Below are 6,415 nucleotides of genomic sequence, written 5' to 3' on the forward strand. Positions count from 1 at the left end.
ATAAAAAGTAAAAATGTAGCCTGGGATAAAGCATCGACCTGGAAATGCTGAGGTTGCCGGTTTGAAACCCTGGGCTTCCCTGGTCAAGGCACATAGGGGAGTTGATGCTTCCTGCTCCTCTCCCTTCTCTCTCTCTCTCTCTCTCTCTCTCTCTCTCTCTCTCTCTCCCCCCTCTCTAAAAATCAATAAATAAAATATTTAAAAAAAAATTTAAATAAAAAGTAAAAATGTATATACTTAAACTTTTTTCACATAGGCAGGCATAAGATAGTTAACAGTTAACAATTTTTTTTTCTTAAGTGAGAAGCAGGGAGGCAGAGAGACAGACTCCCACATGCGTCCCAACTGGGGATCCACTTGGCGATCCACACAGCAAGCCCCCTACCAGGTGATGCTCTGCCCATCTGAGGCCATTGCTCCATTGCTCGGCAACCAAGCTATTTTAGTGCCTGAGGCAAGGCCATAGAACCATCCTCAGCGCCCAGGGCCAACTTGCTTCAACCAGCCATGGTTGTGGGAGGGGGAGAGAAAGATAAAGAGAAGAAAGAGAGGGAAGGGTGGAGAAGCAGGTGGTCTCTTCTACTGTGTGGCCTGACTGGGAATCAAACCAGGAACATCCACACGCAGGGCTGACACTCTACCACGGAGCCAACCAACCAGGGCCAACAGTTAACAATGAATATGATAATAATAACAATGAAGGAGTGAGTTTGTGGTTCCTGCTCTGGTGGAGTGGCTGCGCCCTGAGGGGGTAGGAAAGGAGATTACTCTTACTTTTCAGAGGTCTGTTATCAGGTATGTTATTGTAGATAGAAAAAACAACTGACTTTTTGTGACCAGTGAAGGAACAAAACCTCAATTCTTGTCTTGCTTGAGAGAAAGAATTCAGTCAAGACACAGTTTAGCAAGCCACGCAAGGGTTTATTGGCCTTGAAGAAATACATCAGGGAGGCCTGAGCGGGCGACTCACTCGTGAGAATAGTGCCCTGATTAGTTATAGACTTTAGGTATTTATGGGCTTTACTTCCTAGACTTTCCCATTCCTGTTTTTCCCCCCTTTTCTTTCTTTCCAGCTTCTTCTCGTTTCTCGGTCTTCATTGTATTATTGTCTGGCTGATACCATATCAGGGAACTGGAGACCATCAGTCTGGGTGTGGTGAGGTAGATCCTGCATTCCAGAAATGCATGGGGACAATTCATTCCCCCCTCTCCTTTGCTTGTCCTGGCTCATATCTAACTAACTACCTCGCCTAACAGTTTCAATTAAGGTAAACATTGATCTTTGTTAGAGAAAAATACAGCCCTAGGACATGACTATCCACCACGAACTACTTTTAGTTAGAAAGTTTTCATTTCAGACCATCCTGGGTGGTTACTTTAGGTCTCTGAGTGTGCAAGGCCACCATGCAGGCCTCCCCTGAGCTGGTCAGGCTCATCCACAATTGGTTGAATCATTGGCCATTGGCAATGAACTCCGTCTCCAGCACCCCGTCCCTCCATCTCTCCCCAGATCTGGTGTGGGGCTAAAACTTCCAACCCACTAATCACAGGGTCAGTCTCCCAGGTGACCAGCCTCTCTCCTCCCAGGGTAACCTGGTACGCAGAAACTCAGGTATGGTTGAAATGGCTTTTTAATGAATAACAAAAGGCGTACCTCCTCACACCATGACTCAGGAAATTCTCACCAGCAAAGACCCCAGTTCCACATGAGGACTGCTGGGGCCCAGCAGCCTTCAGTTCTGTGATCATTATTCACACTTTGTGTCGCTCAGTAGCAAGCATGCGCGGACTGAAGCAGTCTTAGCCAAGAGGTTCCTGCTGTCCATGTGCTGACCACCAGATACCAAACTGTAAGTCCTGTACCTGCAATGTTGGTACAATGTAGAGAATGTCAGTACAGAACATGTAATACTTTTACAATGAGTACACTTGAATTTGAAATTTTAGTTTAATCTTTCATTTCCATTAGTTAAAAAAAGGAGTGAAAATTTTTTCATTTAAGGCCACTCAAACTGTGTTTTCTGCTGCCATCTAGTGGGTATGCCTAAGCAGTGCAGGCATATGTGGTCAATATGTGTTGTCACGTAATTAAATTATGTGTATGAGCTAACAACGGGTTATTTAATCAGCCATTTAATCATTATGAATAACATTTTTATTAGAGTGAAAAAAATATTAATTTAACTTTTTAATGATGAGAAATATATTCATATGCTCCAGCCCTGAATACCATTGAAGGAAATGTTTAACTCATGTTCTTTTCTTCAACTAATTCCTAACTCCTTTCATTCGGGTTCCTCCGACAGGGAGTAGAATGAGAAATAACTAACTCGTTTACCATTCCCCAACCCCCTGACCTAGTTAATGATATCCTCATCTCTCCCTTCCACCTTGCCATGGCCATTTAAACTAGCCAAACGAGAAAAAATAAGATTGGATAGTCAACACTCCAGCCAATGAAGCAAGACCCCGCATCCTAGGGCCTGCGTTAAGAATAGAAACAGAATTTTCCCTCTGTGCGCGTGCTTGCTGTCTGGCTTTCAACAGCGGCAGCACGTCCTTCTGCAGAAGTTACTAAAATTGCCTTGACAAGGTATTTTGTTTCCTCAAGTCTTGCTTAATTCCATCTGTAACACCATGCAGGGCTCACCTGAGCTTGTCAGGTTTAGTTTGTGGCCCCATTTTTCTTTTATTCGTCCACAATAACATGCCTCCTGTATCCATGGAAGAGACCCTGGAAAACAATAACTTGCTAAAATTGGCGTTAACAGTCACCTTAAATGTCACCTTCCGCTAAAGACAAGATTTTGAGGGTGGAGAGTCAGTTACTGTAGATGACCAGCAAAAGAACAGAAAACAAAGGTAAGGTTGTTATGTAGATTTAAAGTCCAGGCCTTTTGCCTGGCCCGGTAGCTCAGTTGGTTAGTGCATTGTCCTGATATACCAAGGTTGCAGGTTCGATTCCCAGTCAGGGCACGTACAAGAGTCAACCAATGAATCCCTAAATAAGTGAAATAACAAATTAATGTTTCTCTTTCTCTCCCAGCCTCTCTCTCTAAAATCAATCAATCAGTTATAGACGAAAAAGGGGCCACACGCTCAACCTGACAAACTCAGGGCAGGCCTGCGTGGTGACACTGAAAACTCAGAGACCTTAAGTAACCACACAGGATAGTCTGAAATTAAAAGTTGCTAATTGAAAGCAGTTCATGGTGGGTAGTCATGTCCTAGGGAGGTATTTTTCTCTAACAAAGGTCAACATTTACCTTAATCAAGCCTGTCTATTGTCTTTTGCATCTACAATAACATACTTGATAACATACTTTCTTTTTCTTATCTTTATATTTATCACTGTTTTCTAAATCAATTTAAATGCAATGAAACATTTTATGACAGGAAATTAAGAAGGGTGTTTTGTACCCTTACCCACCTTCTGTGCCCACTCTTCTAAGGGAGGCATGGGGGCAGCTCAGGGACAAGACTCGCATAACTGTTATCACACACACGACCCTCAGCTAGGACCTCACCAGAAACCTTAGTTCTGGAAGTGCCAGAGCCCAGCTGTTACCATGGCCAGTAGAGGGCCCTGTGGGCTCTGGGTGAGACCAGGCCTGAGATCTGTCACCCAGGGGGGTTTGCTAGGCCTAGAAATGAGTGAGCACAGGAAGATCAGAAACCATGAGACCCTACGCCATTCTGGTGATCACTGCTTTCAACTGTGCCGCACAAAGAGGGTCCCTTTGTGTGGCTCAGCACGAGCACACAGGTTCCTCCAACCCTCCCTGGAGCTGGGCCCTGCACAGTAGAACGGCCCAGGCTCGGGGACACTTTCCTTCCCTTGGGGTTGGAGTTCCAGGGAGCTACTGTGGCCTTGGGACCAGGACGAAGCCCTGTAGCCAGCTGCTGGCTTTGCGTCCTACCTTACTGAAGACTGGCTGCGCGGCCTCAGGAGAGCGACTTGTGTGTGCAGACGTGTTTGTGTGTGGGAGCGTGCCTGGCGGTGGAGATGGAGATCCTCGTGTGCGTGTGTGGACGTGTGCTCCTCAGCTTCCTCTGCTCTGAGATGAGAACCGCAGCACCTATCTCGCGGGGCCCTGTGAGCACTAAGTCAGGCTCGGTGCACGCAGCACAGCGCTGCCTGACACAGCACGGCTCTTACTGTTAGAGAAGTACGGGGCCTCCCACGCTCTGACCAGCAGGGTCACTGGCAGGTGCCAGTCCAGGCTCAGTGCCTCCTCTCTGTGGAAAATGGGAGCTTCTGGCACTGGTCTGGCACACCTGAGCAGAGCGATCGGACCCTCTTTGGGAAACGCTCCTGCCCCTCCCCGCCTTCCCCTGACAGGTGTCAGTTACAGGGGGTTTGCTGTGCCAGCGAGGATGAAAACCCATCGCCTCTGACCTGTTCTCCTGTCTGTGAGATGGTCACAGGCACCAGATTACTCAGCGTCACTGAGCCTCAAGGATAAACAGGGTCACACAGACCACCGCACCATGCCCTTCCAGCAGGAGTAAGTCACCACTCGTCCTCCAAGTGAGTGAACGCTGGAGCAGGCCATCAATGCTCTGCTGAGGACAAACTCATAAACCCCGCCCTTGCGTGCTCCTCCTGCGGAGTCACTTCTAGCTTCTTCCATTCGCTCTCGTGGGAGCCTGCGCACTGAGGGGCTTCTACTTTTCCTGAATCCCGTCAGCTCTCTCGGTCTTATGACCCAATTCATATTTCTCCACACCCTTTCTGAGAAAAATATGCCCTACAGGAGGGTAACCCTCTGTAAGTCTAAGGCTTGTTCCTTGGAAAATTCAATAGGTCTTATGTTGATACTCTTTTTTTTTTTAAGATATGCTTTTCTTTCTCTTTTATTTTTTATTTATTAATCTTATTTTATTTTTATTGATTGATTTCAAAGAGAGAGAGAGAGGGAAACACCAACTGGTTGTTCCACTTATTTATGCATTTATTGATTGATTTTTGTATGTGCCCTGATTGGGGATCAAACTCCTATCCTTGGCCTATCGGGACGATGCTCTAACGAACCAACTACGCTTCCTGGCCAGGGCTGGCTTTTCTTTTCAATGGCTTTGGCAGATGCAGGTTAAAGTGTTCTGTTCTGGCAGGCTCTAATGGAGCCGCTCCTTTCCGACTTTCACCCGGATGGAAGACTCTTGGAGATGTATGGCCCTCACAATTTCCTTCTCCGGGCAGATTTCTTTTCCCTGCACACTGACCCACCAGGAATGTGTCCAGTAGGCTTAAAGAGGAAAACAGAATCAACTGAAATTATGTCTTGAGCACCTCTCGGCAGTAGAAAGGCTATGAGGGATGAAAAACTATTTGAAACCTCTCTGTGCTACAGTGTGGCTGGATCCTGAGGACATTATGTTAATAAAAATAAGCCAGACAGCCTGACCTGTGGTGGCGCAGTGGATAAAGCGTCAACCTGGAAATACTGAGGTTGCCAGTTCAAAACCCTGGGCTTGCCTGGTCAAAGTACATATGGGAGTTGATGCGTTGATGCTTCCTGCTCCTCCCCCCCCCCCTTCTCTATAATAAATAAATAAAATCTTTAAAAAAAAACAAGCCAGACACAAAAGATAAATAGAGACAGAAAGTAAAATGGTGGGTGTCATGGGTTGGGGAGAGAGGGGTCTGAGAGGGTTGTTGAATGGGTGCAGAGTTTCAGTTTGGGGACGTGAGTTTGGGAAATAAATGTGTGGCAGTGATGGTGGCATAACAATGGGAATGTGCTTAGTGACACTAAACTGTACGCTTCAACATGGTTACAGCATTAAATGTTATGTTGAGTATATTTTACCACAATTTTAAAACGGGGGAGAGGTCACTACATGGACCTGGCACTGAGGGACAGGAGGGGATGCATCAAGGTTAGAAGGCTGAGGGACAGCACCCGACAGGAGGAAAGGAGAGGAGGCCACCAGCAGGTCCCTTTTCTGCGGTCGCTTTTGGGAGCAGCTGAGAGCCTGCAGCCCCCACGTGTAAGATGAGGTTGTGCTGCCCAGCCTGGAGGTGGTTGTTGAGAAATGTCAACAAGTCTCTAAAAATAAACACCCTCCGAACTTCTGCCACTCTAGACTGCTCTTTAATCGTTTTTCTCCAAGCAGTGCCTCCAAACAGATCCTGAGAGAGCAGCACAGTTATTTTTCATCGATTTGGTTTCATTGGGCCATTGTGAACAATTTGCTTGACTCTTTACTTGAACGAACAGGAAGTATACAAAATTAGCTTTATGCTCATTTGTTCCTGAGGCCCTTTGCCACAACTTCAACTTAACCAAAAACCTCCAAGGGGTCTGAGAAGATCTTTAGGCTGTTTCATAGATAACTTTAGAAACAACAAAAGAAAGCGAGCTTCTCACTTTGTCTGGCTGAACTTTTTATGACACCTATTTTCCCAAGA

Source organism: Saccopteryx leptura, chromosome 4 (assembly GCF_036850995.1).
Source record: "Saccopteryx leptura isolate mSacLep1 chromosome 4, mSacLep1_pri_phased_curated, whole genome shotgun sequence".
Lineage (NCBI taxonomy): Eukaryota > Metazoa > Chordata > Mammalia > Chiroptera > Emballonuridae > Saccopteryx > Saccopteryx leptura.